Source organism: Eurosta solidaginis, chromosome 1 (genome assembly GCF_040869045.1).
Source record: "Eurosta solidaginis isolate ZX-2024a chromosome 1, ASM4086904v1, whole genome shotgun sequence".
NCBI classification, from domain to species: Eukaryota; Metazoa; Arthropoda; class Insecta; order Diptera; family Tephritidae; genus Eurosta; species Eurosta solidaginis.
Window position 1 is genome coordinate 114,881,559 of NC_090319.1, and position 18,894 is coordinate 114,900,452.

The following is an 18,894-nucleotide window of genomic DNA, read 5'->3' on the forward strand; positions in this document are numbered from 1 at the left end:
CGAATGAAGCTAAATTTTAATTTTTTCTTGTCACACTTCGGCTGCTACAATCACAAAAATTGATAGGTTATCTTTTTTATAGGCTATCTTTTTTTGAATTCGATTTTAAAACTTATTGAGATTCTATTGTACTAGGTAGGAGGTAGGTCTACGAAGACAGGGACTCCTGTAAGCACTTGTCGACTGTACTAGAAATATAGGAGTATTACATATATGGTTGAATACGTTAGTTATCTACAATTTTACATATAAATACCCATTTAATTGTTATTTATTTCAATTGAGGAGAGCTTCTACGAAAGCTTGTTAACTTTTTTTGAGGCACTTGTTTTAAGTAAATTAAAAACAAGTAAGGAAGGCCAAGTTCGCGTGTAACCGAACATTGCATACTCAGCTGAGAGCTTTGGAGACAAAATAAGGAAAATCACCATGCAGGAAAATTAACCTAGGGTAACCTTTGGAATGTGTTTGAATGACATGGGTATCAAACGGAAGGTATTAAATAGTATTTTAAAAGGGAGTGGTCATAGTTCTATAGGTGGACGACATTTTGGGATATCGCCATAAAGGTGGACCAGGGGTGACTCTAGAATGTGTTTGTACGATATGGGTATCAAATTAAAGGTATTAGTGAGGGTTTTAAAGGGAGAGGCCCTTAGTTGAGGTTACTTGGAGTGCCCCTTAGTTGGGCCCTTAGGGTGACCCAGAACATCATCTGTCGGGTACCGCTAATTTATTTATATATGTAATACCACGAACAGTATTCCTGCCAAGATTTCAAGGGCTTTTGATTTCGCCCAGCAGAACTTTATCATTTTCTTCTACTTAATATGGTAGGTGTTACACCCATTTTACAAAGTTTTTTCTAAAGTTATATTTTGCGTCAATAAACCAATCCAATTACCATGTTTCATCCCTTTTTTCGTATTTGGTATACAATTATGGCATTTTTTCATTTTTCGTAATTTTCGATATCGAAAAAGTGAGCGCGGTCATAGTCGAATTTCGGCCATTTATTATACCAAGATAAAATGAGTTCAGATAAGTAAGTGAGCTAAGTTTAGTAAAGATATATCGATTTTTGCTCAAGTTATCGTGTTAACGGCCGAGCGGAAGGACAGACGGTCGACTGTGTATAAAAACTGGGCGTGGTTTCAACCGAGTTCGCCCGTTTTCACGGAAAACAGTTAATGGCATAAAAGCTATGGATTGGTAAATTTTTGTTCGACTTATTATTAAAAGTAATTAAAAGTATTCTAGACAAATTAATTGAAAAAGGGCGGAGTCACACCCATTTTGAAATTTTCTTTTATTTTTGTATTTTGTTGCACAATATCATTAATGGAGTTGAATATTGACATAATTTACTTATATACTGTAAAGATATTCAATTTTTTGTTAAAAATTTTACTTAAAAAAACATTTTTTTTTAAGTGGGCGTGTTCTTCATCCGATTTTGCAAATTTTTTTTAGCACACATATAGTAATACGAGTAACGTTTCTGCCAAATTTCATCATGATATCTTCAACGACTGTCAAATTACAACTTGCAAAACTTTTAAATTACCTTCTTTTAAAAGTGGGGGGTGGCACCCTCATTGTCCAAAATTTTACTAGTTTTCTATTCTGCGTCATAAGGTCAACCCACCTACTAAATTGCATCGCCTTATCCGTCTTTGGTAATGAATTATCGCACTTTTTCGATTTTTCGAAATTTTTGATATCGAAAAAGTGGGCGTGGTAATAGTCCGATATCGTTCATTTTAAATAGGGATCTGAGATGAGTTCCCAGGAACCAACATACGAAATTTCATCAAGATTCCTCTAAATGTACTCAAGTAATCGTGTTAACGGACAGACAGACGGACGGACGGACATGGCTCAGAAAAATTTTTTTTCGATACTGATGATTTTGATATATGGTAGTCTGTATCTATCTGGATTCCTTTATACCCGTACAACCAACCGTTATCCAATCAAAGCTAATATACTCTGTGCGCACAGCACGCTGAGTATAATAATGAATACAAAATCTCGGGATTGCAAAAGTCAAAAAATCGTGATCCCTACAACATACGCATCAACAAACGGCGACCCTGCAGGAAATATATAAAAAATGCCCAAATTCTGGGCAGGATATTAACGTTAATTTTATCAATAAACGAAAAAAAATTTCATTATTGCTTTATTCTTATGATAATTATAGTGTTTATTTTTTAATTTTTCCAGAATTGAAAAATTATTTTTTAGTTTGGAATAGAAGATAGACAATTATCCAGACACCTGCCATTGCTGCGCAGATAGGTCCATTTCGAAGGTTGATTAGCCTTCATCATTAGTACGATTTTTAAGTGCGCTGCGCTAACCGTGTAGCAATACAGCAGTGACTTGTTGTATAAATTGCTACTTCTATTTATCATTATACGAACTATATTTATTGTTCTGGCCGATAAAAAAAACAGTTGTTAATAATAGTGTTATACCGTTTTCACAAAGAAACTTAATCGAATCACAATTTTATTTAATGAAATAATTAAGTTTCTCTTTTCATACAAGGCGAACATCAGTCAGCAGCCCCAAAAAAATATTTCGCTTTTACAAAAATAATTAAAATGGAAAGCAGCCGTTTCCTCCTTAACTATAAATACAATCAAAATAAAATGCATGCACAACTACCATAGATGTTGCACCTAACCAAATATGTGCCTATTTTCGAAAAAGCCATATTATCTTTTGCAGCAAATGCAGCGAAAATTAAATTTTGAATTTTTTCGTTTTTTTTTCTATTTTTCGTAAATTATTGAAAATAATTTATTTTTGATTGTCATTTGTTACACTGACAATAAAAATCGAAGCACCAAGTAAATCCGACTAGATTTTCACTCGATTAGGCACTCAATAAAGCAATAATGAGACAATTAAGAATTTGTATTTTGTATGGAAGATTGAGTTCAATTAGGGCTTTAATGTAGAAAACTTGGCTAATTATTTCAGTAAACCTCTGAGTGAAGTTGATATTATAACGAAATTAAATGTTTTTTATATTTCTTTTTTACAATCAACAAAAGGAAATAATATTCTGGTATTTTTTTTTTTTTTTTTTGACAATTAACCAAGGCGAATTCATACCAGGTGATGGCAAAGCGAATTCAACCAGTTGGCCGTGCAGAAGAACGGCAAGTCAAAAGACAATTTTTATTGATTTCGATTAACTGACATGTTGTAGTACAAGGCGCTGTATGGAAAATAATCAAGAAGAAACAACCAGCTATATATATATATATATATATATATATAGTGAATTCAGCATTTCAAAAATTAAATTGAGAAACTGCGTCTAATTAAATTCTGAGATTTACAGCAATTGCCAGCTAATTAGAAACGGCACTTATTTCAAACAAATTTTCCAAATTCCAGTTAAGCACATATTTTTATAACTTTTTCGATAATTTTATTTACACATATAAGAGATTAAGAAACAAATAGAATAAAATTTATTCGCAATTATTTAAAAAAAAAAGTTAAGTTTCCACTGTGGGTGGCACAACTAATTAGAATCACTTTATGCTTATCTATCTTAATATTTGGTTGCATAACCCTTTTGTTTCAGCACTGCTTCACATCGATTACGCAATTATGAAGTAAGATTCTGACATCGTGCAATTGGTGCTACCTGCCGCACCCTTTTTACTTCAGCAAAAAGGACAACCATGTTTGGGATAAATTTGGCACTCTCGGCTTTTTAACGTCAACTCGGATATGTTCTATTGGATTTAAATCTGGACTGGATGAGGACCACTCCAAAAAATTGATGAAACTTTCATCGAAAAACTTTTTTTGCTAGCTGTGCCGTGTGCGTTTGATTGTTATCCTGTTGAAAATTCCATGTAACAGGCAAATTCTTCTCAGCCCATGGCAGCTTTACATTTTTAACAGTTTTATTTAGCTTGACTTGACAGGGTGGACTGCCGGCCGGAACGAATTTTGTAATTAAAATTTAAGTAACTCCCGATAAGCTACAAGCTTGAAATTTGGAATATAGTTCAGAACCCGATGGCAATGTAATAATAAGAAGAAGAAAAAACTCCGATAGGTGGCGCATGGATCAAAATATTTCAAAATTTCGTGTTTGTGGTCCGATTTGGTTCATATTTGGAACACATAATACATACAAGAATAAAAAGCGGCCTATGAAAAAATCGCCGCTAGGTGGCGCAAGGATCGAGATATTCAAAAAAATCGTATTTGTGGTCCGATTTGGCTCATATTTGGATCACATAATACATACAAGAATAAAAATCGCCGCTAGGTTGCGCAAGGATCGAGATATCCACAAAAATCGTATTTGTGGCCCGATTTGGCTCATAATTTGAGTACAGAATACATACAGGAATAGAAAGCGATATATGAAAAAAATCGCCGCTAGGTGGCGAATGGATCGAGATATTAAAAAATTCGTATTTGTGGTCCGATTTGGCTCATATTTGGAACAAATAATATATACAAGAATAGAAAGCGACCTGGGTGGCGCAAGGATCGAGATATCCACAAAAATCGTATTTGTGGTCCGATTTGGCTCATATTTGGAACACATAATAAATAAATAAAATGAAAGCGACCTATGAAAAAAATCGCTTCTAGGTGGCGAATGGATCGAGATATTAAAACAATCGTATTTGTGGTCCGATTTGGCTCACATTTGGAGCAAATAATACATACAAGAATAGAAAGCGACCTATAAAAAAAGCGCCACTAGGTGGCGCAAGGATCGAGATATTGAAAAAATCGTATTTGTGGTCCGATTTGGCTCATATTTGGAACAAATAATACATACAAGAATAGAAAGCGACCTATGAAAAAAATCGCCGCTAGGTGGCGCAAGGATCTAGATATTCAAAAAAATCTTATTTGTGGTCCGATTCGGTACATATTTGGAACACATAATACATACGTGAATAGAAAGCGACTTATGATGTCCGATTTGGCTCGTATTTAGAACAAATATTACATACAGTCCGGTAGAAGTGACATCAAAATATTTTGGAGTTCGAGGAGGGTCAAGCATACGTGGCGCAGAGTCGAGTAAAGCCTTTGGAAGGATTATGTATTGAGGCCTTAGATTGTAACAAATTGTCAGGAAAGAGCCCTTGTAATAATGAGTCACTAAATGAACGAAATAGAATGAGAAATAATAGGCAATTAAATAAAGACTAAAAACTTGAAAATAAAATAATTAAAAAAATTTTTTTTTGTTAATCGGTTTTATAGAAAACAATACTTACATGAAGTAATAATAATACTAGAAGCTAGAAGATAATTAGGTGGTTCCTGAGTAGTAGTCATCACACTCCTCATCAATCTAGGACGTTGATCAGACAATTAAATAAAAGCGTTGTACGCGTCAAATTTCTATTGATAGTCATAAGTAAGACCAACTGAACCTTAATATGGTTAAGCTACGCCTCACATTTTTAGACATTTCACGCGCCGAACTCGTTTATTTAATTGTCTTATCAACGTCCTAGATTGATGAGGAGTGTGATTATTTTCTAGCTTTTAGTATTATTATTACTTCATGTAAGTGTTGTTTCCAATAAAACCGTTTAACTTGAAATTTTTTTTTTAATTATTTTATTACCTAGACTGAAAGAAAAAGACTGGTAAAATCAACCGAAATACCGGTCAATTCAACCGAAATTTCTGTCAATTTTTATCCATCGCAACAAGATGTTGAATCAACTGCGCACAAAACGTTTATTCGTAATTGATCGTTTTAGTAGTCAACTTTAAAACCGTTTAACTAAAAACTTTTTTTAATTATTTTATTTTTAAATATAGTTCACACACCTATACCAGTATAAGAGAAAATACAAGAAAAAGACATAGAAAATAAAGTAGTGTCATAAAGGAATATGATTTGTTTGCACTTACAGCACCATTTTATTTGCAGGACACTTGTACAGCTACAAAAATTAAGGCGGATTTACACAGACGTTTTGGTTGTGTTGCATTCATTAATTCATCTGTCGGGCGAAGTATCGAAAAATTTACATAAATGCTTTGGTTGCGTGCCTACGCTTTGACAACTCCAGACGAAAAACAATGAAACGCCGTACGTTATCTTTGCTTTGAAGCGACCAAAGGGTTTATATAATTTTGCCCTTATGCATTTGTGTAAACAGCCTTAGAAGTGAAATTTTTCCATGTTACACGTGTGGCGCTTTATACTTTGACTCTAATTTAAATAAATTTTGCTTTCCGTATGTTTCCGCATTGTTGTAGGCTACAAATCTTCTAGTGTTCCTATTTCCGCGGATATATATGCGACTATTTCATCTTTAAATACTACAAAGTTTTATTAAACTATCAAATGCAACTCAGCTTGAAGTACTCTTGCGTACCAAAAATGCAACTCTAGACCTGAAATTTGCATCAGGTGAGCGAGGCTGTTTGTAGTTTTGACGTTTATCGCTTAGCTGACACACTTGTCTAGGTACACTATGTAGTTCAATAACGCAACAACAAAACCAGGTGGATTGAGTAGTAAATAGAGTAACAAAACAATGCAAATACTATTAAGGGAAAAGATAACGGGAAATATAAGAATTTTAATATGAAACTCATAAATCGCTCATTAATAGTTGCTTTTTTTGCAAACGAGCTTGAAAAAAACGCTTCAACTAGCTAAACAGTTTCATTATGGCAAAACCATACAGATGGTGGAAGTTTATCAGCTAATTATTACTTTTTTTAGCTGCTATGACATTTCTACTTCAAGCGCAGTATGTTTTTGACACTCAACGAGAGAATTACAAAAACCAAATACATGAAATGCGTGTGTTTGTTTGTATGTATGTCACCTTGCCGCCACGCTGTTATTTTGGTTTATCTGCATATTCGTATGTTCATTTCATTCGCTCGTTCACAATAGTGCCCTATTTTTGATTCCATGCAATTCGGTAAGCTAGCTAGTGTTTTAATTGGAATAGTTAGCAACGAAATACAGCTAATATAGAATGTTTCTTAATAGCTGACAATAGCTGTATGTGCATATCGTTTTTTTCGTATGGCGTCCCGCAAAGTTTGCGAAGATACATTTTCGTGTCGGTAGCCAAGATATGGTCGTTGTTGATGTTATTGTTTTAGGGTTAAGGGTATGTTGTGGATTTGGTAGTCCTTTCCCGAGTATAAATCCAGTATGCTAAGGTTTCTACACCTTCTGGTACTAGCCCAAAAGCATCAGAAACGATTTTCTTGACCCCTCGTTCCTTCAGGTCGATCAATTGTAGTCGCCTATACGACAGACATGCCTACTATGCGCGTATTTTAAAGCCTTCCACTCTGCGAGTGCATTATATACGGATTTTCCCTACAGGGAAATTTAAGTAATGTATGTTTTACATATGTTACAACACAACAAATGTCACTGAGTTTCATGTTCATTTCCTCTGTGTGTTTGCTAAGGATTAACTTTAAATAAACGACGCCCTCAAATACTCACAGGCACGTTCTGTGCAGTAAATGGTAATTGTAAATCTTGGAGGTGCAGAATTCATGTTGAAAACGGGTTTCTGACAGATTTTAAGAATATTTTAAATTTTAAACTTATATTCAGCAGTCCAAGAAAAATGCTCGAAGTCATTACGAAAACGCGTCTAAAATCCTTGAAATGGGTTTCAAGGGAGTAACAAAACCCGTAAAAAGAGGGCAAAAGTTGTACATAGTTACTTCTGTATCATTATTTACATGTATTAACATTTTTATACTTATTAGAAAATTTGAATAAACAGAAATCGGCGTGATATCGGAGTTGGGGGTAGTGCATTAATGCACTTGTTTTATGCCGACTTCGAACGGCATCTGCGAAGCAGATTAGTTTTCACTGAGAGATTTTCATGGCAGAAATACACTCGGAGTGCTTGCCAAACACTGCCGAGGGCCGACCCCGCTTAGACAAATTTTCTTCTAATTGAAAAATCTTATTTCTAAAATTTTGATGTTGCTTTGCCCGGGGTGTGAACCCAGGACATTCGGTGTGGTAGGCGGAGCACGCTACCATCACACCACGGTGGCCGCCAACTTACTAACAGCATAGTGATGCTAATATTCCCCACAATACTATAACTGGTCAAGAAGGTTTCAAGGTTGAAATCATATATTATAGTACCAAAGATATATACACCAAATCGAGAAAAGTATTCTGGAGAAAGGTGGCAAAGGCGTCATTACGGGAACATATAGTTTCGAGAACGTTAACGGTTTGATGAGATTCCTTATCAAAAGGGTTTTAGCAAATGTTAATCTTATATACACGAATATTACGGGTGGTGTAAGAGGAGATTGCATTAAAAAATAAAAGGACTATCAGCTTATTATAATTAATATGTTGAAATTTTTTAAAGTCCTGGTAGCATGTCCCGCCATCCACACCGAAGATCCTGGGTTTACGCCCCGGGCAAAGCAACACCAAAATTTTAGAAATAAGGTTTTTCAATTAGAAGAAAATTTGTCTTAACGGGGTCGCCCCTCGGCAGTGTTTGGCAAGCACTTCGAGTGTATTTCTGCCATGAAAAGCTCTCAGTGTAAACTCATCTACCTTGCAGATGCCGTTCGGAGTCGGCATAAAAAAATCAGTGGGTCCCGTCCCGCCAATGTGTAAGAAAAATCAAGAGGAGCACGACGCAAATTGGAAGAGAAGCTCGCCCTAAAATCTCTTCGGAGGTTGATTTAAGAAAACCAATCGCTATTCCGGGAATTCAGTTAAATCATCTGAAATTTAGTAGTTTACTTAAGTTTTGGAATGTTTTTGTACGTTTCCGAAATCTTATACAAATTGCAATCACTTCGAAAAAACTAAACGATACATCGAAAAGTATGACACTTCATGCTTTGTACGTAACACTTTTACTAAATGTTAACTTAGTCTAATTAATTGCAGCGAATTTTTTTTTAATAAAGTTGTTCTATTCATTTTTACTGAAACTAAATTCTTCACTTACATGATTTTGTACCGAATATCAGTAAACGAAAGAAAATAAAAACTTCTGAACAGATTTGCACATTTGAGGATAGAATAATTGGCATAGTAACGTAGCAGCGTGAGTTGAATTTATACTCGTGCATAAAAGGCTTACCAAATGTTACAATTTTTGCTGATTTAAATTATAAAAAGGCAACCTTTATCTTTTTATTAAGCCAATAATCAATACAACAAACTAATTTCTATTTTCTATTCTAGTGCTTTCTTGCCGCCACCCATGTATGAGCTGCGATCGATGTCATGTGTAGAGTAGCTCTCTAAAACATTTTTATGTTGCACGTAGAAGTAAAGTGCGATATTAAAACAGGAGCCTCATTATGTAACTCGTTTCTTAAGAAATTTCTTTGGATTTGAAAAAAAAAACCTATATGATTTGACAGCTTTCGAATCGCATTTCCTTTCGAATCGCGTTACAGAAAAAGGCCCCAGTTAAATTTTTTGACACCGATTATAATCAAAACTAGGCGTGTTTATTAAATGACCTTTACTCAGCTAATTATAAAAACGCCTAGAAAACCTTTTTCAACCATATTTGAGAGAAGGGCAAACTTATTTGAGGAATTTGCAAACATATTTGAGAAAAAGGCAAATGTATTCCAGAAATGTGTAAATGAAATAGAGAAAAGAATTTTCTGAGGAACGGGTAAATGTATTTGAGAAAAAGGCAAATTTATTCGAGGAGTTGGCAAATGTATTTGACAAAAGGGCAAATATATTCCAGGAACGGGTAAATGAAGTTGAAATAAGTGAAAATGTATTTGAACACGAACATTATATACTCAGCGTGAGCTTCAATTGTACATTTATTTCAGATAACTTACGTTTTCGAGTTTTGTTACAAGGGATTTATTTTTTTTGAGGTTCTAAAAATATTGCCTAATGCTTGATCGGAATAGTCCCGTCCAATTTCACTAGAAATATTTCCTGCTATAAGGAAAATATGTGAACCCAATCTTATTACGATCCGTTAATTTTCTTCGAGCTATGGCTCGCGAAATATAATAAAATGCTTGCTCAAAAAAGGGGCGGTGCAACGCCCATTTTCAAGAACTTAAATTTTTTGCTTTTTCTTATTATAATTCCACTTGAGAAATGAAACACCATTGTTATAAAGCTCTCTTTTGAAAAGATATAGCTTATTTTATCCATCCACAACCCTTTTAAAAATCTTTTATATAAAAATCGGCGTGGTACTTCACCAATTTCATTTATTTTTCTTTGAAACATTTTTTATAATAAATTCCGAAATGTTGTTTATTTTTTTTTTTCTTAGCGCAGCCATACCACTACTTATTTAGAATATTAGTCAAATGTGGTTAAATACCATGGAGTTATTGCAAACTTTGTTAAGGTTGGACCTTTAGGAAAAGTGGGCGTGGTATTTAACCGACTTTGATTATATTTATTCAGTCTATATAATTTGACAAGGATAGTGATTCTGCCGAATTTAAATGTAATATCTCTAACGGCTCTTGATTTACGGCTTGTTAAACTTCCAAATTTTCTTCTTCTAAATGTGGCTGGTGCCACGTCAATATTCCAAAATACTTGGAATTTGCGTTTTCCGTCATAAAACCAAAACACCTACACAATTTCATTAGGTTAGCGGCATTCGGTTTTGAATCATCTAATTTTTTCCTTTGTTCTAAATTTTCGATATCGAAAATGTGGGCGCGGTTGTGTCCGATTTCGCTCATAATCCAGATAAGCTCGGACGGACGGACGGACATGGCTTAATCGAATTTTTTTTCAATACTGATGATTTTGATGTATGGAAGTCTATATATATCTGGATTCCTTTATACCTTTACAACCAACCGTTTTCCAATCAAAGTGCCAAGAGAGGTCAGGTCTTCCTCCACCATCCGTCTCCCAGCTCAGTGGGGGGAAACCCTTCCTCTGCTTCCAAACTGCGGTATCGACTGCAATACCTGCTTGGCCTGAGGGGCATCTTCCATTCGCATAGCATGATATAACCAGCGAATCCTTCGAGCCATACATCAGGACATGTATGATGAGTGTTCTGTAGAAGGTTATTTTTGTTCTCCGAGAGAGGAATTTTACTTTCTAATTGCCTACTCAGTTCAATGTAGCACTTGTTGACAAGAATTATTCTCCGTTGGATTTCTTACCGGACATTGCTTTTGCTGTTAATGCTGGTTCCCAAATATATGAGGTCCTTCACAGTTTCGAACTTACATCCGTCAACAGTGACGATTATTCCTTGGATGACAGCAAATACTTCGCCTTGTCCTTATTTACCTAAAGACCCGCTTTTTGCTTCTTTATCTAATCCAGAGAAGGCGAAACTCACAGCGTGTTTGTCCAGGCCAATTATATCAATACCATCAGCATACGCCAGTAATTGTACACTCTTAAAATAGATTGTACCTTCACTATTTAGTTCTGCTGTGAGAACTATCTTCTCAAGCATTATGCTATAGAAATCTCACGAAAAAACTGTATTTAAATGAGTTCAACTTAGCTCTTGTTTATCTTTAAAGGTTTGAATGCGGTAAAAGTTGTTGCTTAAAATGTAATTAATTTGCTGCAGCTCAATGTGGGTTGCTTTGACACTTTCAATATAAATTAAAATTTTCGTATTAAATTTTAATTTATGTACTCCGAATGAATAATAAAAAAACATGTATATATATTTAAATAACTCTGCATGCACATACAAGATTTTACGTGCATACAAAAAATAAATATTTTATTTTGTGTGGGGGTTTCAATAACAATTATTCCATCTACATACATGCATATATGTTTATGTAATATGAACTTTTTTCCAGGTAACCAATGTTAAAATCTGATTTCAAAGTTCTCCATAGATCAGAGTGGATTTTTCTATTTATTCAATAGAGCTATAGAGCAGCTCCGATTTTTAAAATCTTGTATTATTTCTCATAGCGAAAATTGGAAATAAAAACAGCAATGATATGAAATTATTTTTGGGGTTAGATAGAATATTCCCTTATAATCCTTTCAAAAATCTCTCGAAAAAATGTGGAAGTGGCCTTCAACCAATCTCGTCCACTTTCGCTGTTTCTCTTTATAAGGCATATATGTGTACAAAAATTCTCCATCAAAAAAGGGGTCGACCCCCATATTTTTATATCTATATTGCACATCTAGGTATTTAATATATCCACGTTTGTTACCATTTCTCGCGCAAGTCAGAACTATGGTTTCTTTTGTTGGCATTAACATATCTAGGTCTAAAGGGCATTTTTATGCAAAATTTCTTTATTAGTCTTTGACAAAAAACGTAAATGCATGAAAAAGAAAGCAATAAAAGGGATCGAAATTGACCGACTTTTAATATATATTTTTTACAAAGGGTATAGTTATTTATTTATTTATTTATTTCTTATAGCTTATACTAATCTTAGCTTATACCTGAATATAGTAATTAATATATAATCTTATTAAATTAATTTATATGCATCTATTGACTGCCCAAATGGAGTGAGAGATGGGTAGCAGACGAATGACACCAATGCAAGAATTTTTCCAGTTGTATCTGACGCTGTTAACGTATTTAAAGTGCGAAGGCAACATCTGAACGGCGACGCACTTACTAGGATGAGTGATGCGTTACAGTATGAGCGTCGGCTACTTTTTTCGTACGTGGGAAAGTTTCCTAGTGCCAGCGTAGAGTAATCGGGATGTATGCAATGCTATTGATGATTCGAAAGTTTGCCCATCTTGCACTAGAATGGCAGTGTTCTACAGTAATTGTACAATTTGTGTTTAAATTCCCTTATGTTACTAGATTTAACATCATTTGGTAATTCATTGTAGAATTTTAATCCTTTATAGTACAAATTACATTTGTCTGCTTCTGTTCTATAAGCAGGTAGAGTAAAATCATTTCTTCTTCTTGTATTTACGGAATGAACATTTCTTACATATTTTATGTCACTTTTCAAATAATCAGGGAAGTTGCGCTCTTCATCGCATGATAAAACAGTACCTGTTTAATGCTTAGCCAATTTAGAGTGGTGAGCATATCTCTGATAGGTGTGTCATAGCGTTTCCTAAGAATAAATCGGTAGCTCGGTTCTGTTGCTTTTGCAATTTGTAAATTTGGTTATCTCTCATAATGAAGAATAATGTTGTACAATATATGAAGTGAAGTTCGATTATCGATCTGTAAACCATTACCTTGTACCCTCTAGTTAAGTACTTGCAGGTTCATTGCATGAAATATATCTTTTTGGCTATTTTCCCAACCGTGTAATCGATGTGCTCACTAAAGTTGAGTTTATCATCGATTTTGATTCTTAAGTACTTGATAGTACTGACTTTGTGAATAGCTTCGCTGTTTATATTTTAAAACATATACCGACAACAATATAACCTGATAATCCAGCTATTTAACTAGGTTGAAAGACTAACTTTCAATCGACTTTTTTTCAAAACGCGCGGGGCACCACACCCTTCGGACAAAATCAATTTTTCAAATATTCGAAAACCATGTAAAATGAGAATGGAAAAAACGTACGAAATTTGTTAACGCTCACTTTTATACATAAGATGTTTAAAAGGATTCTAGACGAATAAAATAGCTTTATTATATGATTGAGTTGGGCCAAATATTTGCTTAGCTATTTAATATGAATTTGGAGCTTTTAGGCCGATTTAATTAAATAAAACAAGTTTATTTTTTTATTTCCGACGCGTTTCGACACATTTTCGTGTCTTCCTCAGGGAATATATTTATTAAATACGAAAAACATATATGTTACATATACAATAATTGGTATTAATGTTCAATATTAAATCACTTACATTATTTAAACCAGTGGTTTTTGTCACATTTCTTTAAAAATATAAGTACACATTTTAATAACAAACAAATAAGAACAATAATTAAAAATCACACCGACATTTGCTACATTAAAATACCGTCTATTAACATTAAAAACAATATTGCACTTGTCACCTCCAGACATTCTTTGTTATTGACATCTCATAGGCACAATTAATATTATCAACGTCCTATTTGAAGTTAATCGTTGTTGGTAGTTTTTGTTGTATGCGCAGTCCCTCTAGTGTCATCCTTCTACGTGTTCTGCTTTCCACATCCAGTATTGTTGCGTTGTCGAAATCAGCTGTGTGTTTCTTTTCCGTAAGGTGTTGGGCCAGTGCTGTGTTGCCTTTTGTTGTTTTTTGCATCTAGTTTATGTTCCTTTATTCTCGTTCCTAGTGATCTTTTTGTTGTGCCGATATAAACTTTGTTACATTTCTCTCCTTCTTTACCATGACATCGAATTTCGTAAACTACGTTATGTAGTTGTTCCTTTTCAATTTTGTCCTTTGTTTTTGTATATATGCTTTTTAATGTATGATTAGGTTTGTGCGCATAGCTTGTGTTACTGCTTGGTATGATTTTGTGTAATGTTTTGTTGTCTGTTAGGTGTGGTATGTATGTAACGGTAGTGTACGTTTTTTTGGTATTTTCGCTATTTGCTGTATTCAGATTCTTGTGTTTGTTTTTGTTTATTGCTGTTTGTATTAAATTTTCTATTGTATTGACTGGATAACAATTTTTGCGTAATATGTGTATCACTTTCTCTCTGTTGTGATTTATGAACTCCTGGTCGCTCAAGGTGTAAATTTTCGATATAAAATTGATAATGGTGTTCTTCTTTTGCGTCCATGGGTGGTTTGAATGATAGTTAATTAGTCTTGATGATGCTATGGATTTTGTGTACCAGTTAGTTGTTAGTTTGTTATTGGATTTGTATATTTCTATGTCCAGGAATGCCAGTTTGCTGCCTATGCGACGTCAATAACAAAGAATGTCTGGAGGTGACAAGTGCAATATTGTTTTTAATGTTAATAGACGGTATTTTAATGTAGCAAATGTCGGTGTGGTTTTTAATTATTGTTCTTATTTGTTTGTTATTAATATGTGTACTTATATTTTTAAAGAAATGTGACAAAAACCACTGGTTTAAATAATGTAAGTGATTTAATATTGAACATTAATACCAATTATTGTATATGTAACATATATGTTTTTCGTATTTAATAAATAGATTCCCTGAGGAAGACACGAAAATGTGTCGAAACGCGTCGGAAATAAAAAAATAAACTTGTTTTATTTAATTAAATCGGCCTAAAAGCTCCAAATTCATATTAAATAAATAGCTTTATATCAATGCTATTTTACTTCTCGTGTGCATTTAAAACAAGAAAATAAACAAAAGAAAAAGTATGAAAATGGGCGGTCCACTAATTTCGTTTATAAAGAGAGATATTTCTAAAAAATTTGGACAAAATCGATTAATTAATACGCCAACTTTTGGTAGTATTTAGTGTCTGAAAACTGAACCAGAATAAAATAGAAGCTCTCAGCTAAGTACTCAATGTTCGGTTACATCCGAACTATGACACTCTGACTTTTTTTTATATGTCTATAAATGCGCCACCTATCGGGGCAATAAATAGCATTTCTACCGGACTAGAAACAAGGAGTAAAATTTAAAAACTCCATCTCACCGAAAAGCTCAAAAAAAGAACAGAGGTGGGCTCCGAATTTTTCGATATTTTCTTCCATTGATGCATTGGTTCGGCACTCTGAACAATTTTTTCTGGTTTTTAAAACTTGGTCGCAAGACTCCTTGTGGTATTTTTTTAAATTTCTCGAACCCTAAAAGAGAAATCCTTTAGACTCGATTGCAATATTTTCTACTTACATGTTAAGCATGTGAGAACCGATTAAAATGTAATTTGTTACATAGACATTTATTAAAAAGTTAAAGCTTGGACTTTAAGCTTGTATACATCCCTTCACTTTTGTATGAGAATTATCAAAAATGCTACTCCTGGACACAGAAGTTTGAACTTTGGTGCACAAACGTAGCAGAGTAAAGTACAATCACTATTAAAATACATGTTCAACTTTTCAACTATGAAGCTACTTAGGCCCACTTGCAAGAGGGGTAGAACTCAAACATTTTTGACACATGTCATTCTGCAAAAGAGAGTGCACTATTTATTGGTTTTGGTATAATTTTCTCAGAAAACTAAAGAAAGTTCTAAAAATTTCAGCAAAGTCGGTTTTGCCAAACCCACTGGTAGATGGAGCTGGCCTGGCAAGCTACATATAAACATATGTATGTGATTTAATGCCAAAAAAAAATTTAAATTATAACAGCTTCGAATGGGGGTGATCATCACGCCGATACTAAAATTTATTGCTTTTGACCTCGAATGGCTGGTTAAAAGAGCAGAATCCATTGAGATAAACCCATTGCATCAGCATTTTCATTGAACTTGTGTAAGCATGAATATTTTCTGACATTTCTGACTTTATTAAGTTTTTTCATACAAATGTTTGTCTCTGGAAATGGTAGGCTGCAAACATGTATGTAAATGGATATGTGTAATAATATCGAACCTTCCGTTTCACTTTTTAACTAATTTTTTGTTTGCTCAGTGGGGGTTATCTACATTTTTAACATTTTGTTGAGAAAATATCTATTTTTATGCAAATGTGTTTGTTTTCGTTTTTGTGATTGCGTGGCGCTGACGCTACTCATTTTGTGTTTCCTGTTGTTGGAAGCTACTACGGGGCGAACTTAATACTATAGTTTATTTCAAAAGATGTAAAATTAATATGAATTAATAAGAAAAACCCACTTTAAAATATTTTAGTAAATCTTTTTCTAAAAGGGGTCGCCCCTCCACAGTTGTTTGGCAAACACCTCGAGTGTATTTCTATCATTAAAAGCTTCTCAATGAAAATTCATCTGTTTTCCTGATGCCGTGCGGAGTGGACATACAAGTAAGTTTCGTCCCGCCCTTTTGTAGAAAAAAATTAAAAAGTAGCACGACGCAAATTGAAATAGACGCTCGGCCAGAATCTGCTCGGAGGTATATGGCGTCAAGTATTTCTTTAAAGTTTTATTGCGTTATGTGTGGTATGTTGAGGCAGTTCATGAAAAAATTTTCGAACATGAAAAAACCCTTTATGTGGAGTAAGATTGTACATATGAAATTGTAAAAAAGACGCATATTTTCCAAAAAGAATCAGCAAGGACGCAATTCTGAGAGAACGGATTTAAATAAGAGACCCAAAGAAAAGGTTTATTTTTCGACTTAATAAATTTTTGTAAAAGTTTAAGTAAGCCCTTGTATGCGCCAATCCGCTATAATGGCAATATAGACATCGGTAATAAATAGGCAACTCTTATACAAAGTTTCACGGTTCAAGCTATCTAAATGAGGGAGGAGAATGGAGTTATTAGCCGTGTTTTTTTACACGCGTATACGTTTACGTTTGCGCGTAAAAAAACGCTTATCCTCGCTTAGACAATGCTTAGGAGACCCATCTAGCGGCATTGGTTAAACAATTAGCTACAGCACAGAGTGTACCGAAAAGCGGAGACACAACCCTCTGTTGTATGTCTGTGTATAACGTATAGCGGAATCAGTTGCGATGAATTGTGGATACACACCATTTTTAGAGGTGAAACATAGAATTAGTGTTGAGGTGAAACATAGACACATATTTCAGTTACATCTGAGTATAATGCGTATTAAAAATTAGTAGTACTAATTTTATGCGCAGCAATTTCAGAGATGTATTTAAAGTTTGACACTTAGCAGTCCATATAAAGTTTAAGCGTAAACGTATACACGTGTAAAAAAACTCGGTTATTATCTACGTTAATTATTTATACTGTATATTTATACGTAAGCGTCTGATGAAATTTCAAGCTTGTTGCTATTAAAATTTGAAAGTAAGGTCAAAAATCATCTTATCTGAACCATCGGATGCATGGGGGATATATCTTCAATTAAGTCAGTTCCGGCATATGATCGAAAATCATCAGGCAGACTTTTGTGACTTTTTTCGACCCAATCTAATATACATACTTTTACCAACATCAGAACATACATTACACAGCACACCTTAGGTACGTGAAAAGTTAAACGTCATAAAATAATAACGAAACTTACAAAGTCCAAGATGTGGTGGACGGGAAAACGTTTAAACAACCCGCAGTAAAGCTGCGAAAAAGAAATTTGAAGCGTCGTTGGTCTTTAACTTCATGGTGTACACTAATTTTATACACCATTCATTCGGCTTAAGTGTTTGTTTTTACATAAGGTGCTGTTTAATATATGAAAAGTGTACTTTAAGAGCTTTATTGCTTATTGTAAACTGCGATGTACATACATCAAATGCATCATTTGTGGCAAGGCATTATATTGGCATCTACTTGCGGTTTAAAGGTTGATGGATGTTTGTCATGTTCGGACTTCCGTTGCAAAATTACTAAGAGAACAATTTTAGAGCACTCATACAATTTGACAAGTTTCAACATAATGAATTTAATTAAAGTTCTGACTTTTCACATTAACGTCGTTATTCTGAGCTTAACCGGTAACGTTGCAAAAAGATAGTTTCGCAATGGGAATAAAATGAAAATGTAGTTGTGAGATCTTAAAAGCTACACGGTTAGAAATATGAGCCTGATTTTTAAGCCTTTCATCTCGTCTTAAGCACTTAACATTTTTCTATTGAATTGGAAACCTCTGAATTTACTACTGTGTTTTTTAATTTTACTCCATTTCAATTTAATACCGATTTCACACAGAAACTTAATCGAATAACAATTTTGTTTAATGAAGTAATAAAGTTTTCCTTTTCACATAAGGCTACTTGCATCATTAACTATTAAGGCGATTAAAATAAAATGCATGCGGAACTACGCATAGATGTTGCATCTAACCAAATGTTTGCTTATTTTTAATAGCTTTGTTATCGTTTGCTGCAAGTGCAGCGAAAATAAAATTTTAAACTTTTTGGTGTTTTTATATTTTTCGTAAAT

The 18,894-nt window shown here is 33.9% G+C and overlaps 1 protein-coding gene across 4 annotated transcripts in view; it reads left to right on the plus strand.

The window, feature by feature from the left end:
- dpr11 (defective proboscis extension response 11) overlaps positions 1-18,894 on the plus strand; it is an 836,108-nt gene that overhangs the window by 529,319 nt on the left and 287,895 nt on the right. The gene's annotated exons all lie outside the window — the stretch shown is intronic.